The sequence below is a fragment of the Aplysia californica genome, unplaced genomic scaffold (assembly GCF_000002075.1).
Source record: "Aplysia californica isolate F4 #8 unplaced genomic scaffold, AplCal3.0 scaffold00140, whole genome shotgun sequence".
Classification (NCBI taxonomy): domain Eukaryota; kingdom Metazoa; phylum Mollusca; class Gastropoda; order Aplysiida; family Aplysiidae; genus Aplysia; species Aplysia californica.
Window position 1 is genome coordinate 814,101 of NW_004797410.1, and position 1,951 is coordinate 816,051.

Below are 1,951 nucleotides of genomic sequence, written 5' to 3' on the forward strand. Positions count from 1 at the left end.
AGAAGAAGAAGAAGAAGAAGAAGAAGAAGAAGAAGAAGAAGAAGAAGAAGAAGCTGAATGTAGACTTCGTGTCTTGCGTTCGCGAAAATTTCACCAGGCGCAAATTGTGTAGTGGAAAGAAGCCAAAACGCCGTCCTTGCATCAAAAGTTGAAGAAGCAGTGCGTTCGATTTTACAAGGGACTTGCCCATAAGGCCACGAGAGCCATTCAAACAAGACATTAAGTTATTAATTCAGCACCTTTCGGTGAAAGAACAACAAAAGGCCCAAGTTTAATATCTCGTTAAGTGCGTGTGGACTTCGCCTGCCACCTACTTCTTCTGGAATCAGTTTCCCAGACAATGGGAAATCCCATCCTCTCAACGGAAGTCATGCAAAGGAAAAGGTGAAGTAAGGATTCGAGTACACCCTTATTATGTTTCGATTGTTTTGGGTTCGGCTGGGGTTTTTTTTACGTGGGGAGATGATTTTATATATTTATTTTTTTTACATACCCAATTGAAAACCTTGTGCCTAGTATCAAACTGCATGGACAAGGGTTTGCTATGCAATGAATAGGCCCTTTCTTGTTGCTTAATACAGTAGAAGGGTAACAGGGTTTCAGTAGGAAAATACAGGTCTTTTTGAGCGTGTCGGAGTGGGGAGATCTCATATCTGGCACTTTATGAAGAATGTAAAAGACAAAAGTTTGATTACCGAGTGGGGGGCTTTCTTTCATTTAGTACTTCAATCTTTCTGTCTGAAAGTCTTTGTAGACCTTTTTTATTTTAGAAAACTTTACCCTTTTGTAAAACACTTCTTAACTTGTTAGCCTCTTTGTCAGCCTCGTGGTGAAAAAGTCATCATCATCCGGTGCCTTGCCGACTGGCGTGGGCGATCATGGACCTCCACTTCCATCTGTCTTTCGAAGCAGCAATGGTGTCTGTTGTTCTTGCTGCTCCCAGCCATGTTGTCATCTTGTCCAGTATCTTTTCCCTCTGTCTGCCTCTACCTCTCTTTCCGTCAAACTTTCCTGTTGTTACAATGTTCTCTAATGCTTCTTTCAGCATTGTGTGTCCGAAAAAATTTGCCTGTCGTTTTCTTATATTCGTGATAAGTTGTTTTCTATAATTTGCTTCAGCCAGGACTTCTTCATTTGTTTTTCTAGCTGTCCATGGGATACGTAGCATGCGTCTCATGAACCACAACTCTGCCGCAACAATTGTTTTTTCCAGCTGTTTATTGATTGTCCATGCTTCGCACCCGTATAATAGGATTGGCTCGATGTAGCTTTTCATTACTCTTTTCCTCATTTCCAGTGACAGATTGATGTTTGTTAGTATCTGTTTCATCTTGTGGAAGGTTGCTTTTGCTTGGCAAATGCGGCTTTTAATTTCGGTGTGACATCTACCATCTGATGATATAATGGTCCCCAAATATCTAAAATGTTGTACTTGCTTGAGGGTGGTATCATTGATTTTGATATTGCATGTTGGGATTGGAGTATTTCTGCTTATCACCATCGTTTCGGTTTTCTTGATGTTTAGGTTTAAGCCCATGTTGTCACTCTCTTGTACGATGAAAAAGTAGAGATAGGAAAAAAATTTGGAAAGATTTTTGGCAGTTTAAAATAAAAAACACGAATGAAAGTATATTCGTACCAACGCACTGCGATCAACAAGTCATTAGTGAGAAATGCTGCAGTTAATGGGCATGCACAGCGATGCAGACGTTGGTGAAGAACTTAACGAAGTTGAGCGAGCTGAGTTTTTTTCTTCTTTTCCTTTTGTTTATTTTTCTTTTGTTTAGTTTGTTTGTTTGGGGTTGTTGTCGGGTTGTTGGGTTGTTGTTGTTGTTGGTTTTTTTTTTGGGGGGGAGGTTTTGGAGGGGTGGTTTAGGTTTTTTTAACATGACTGTGATGAATGGAAATACAACATTACCTCCACATCCACCACCTCCACCAGCAGCACTGT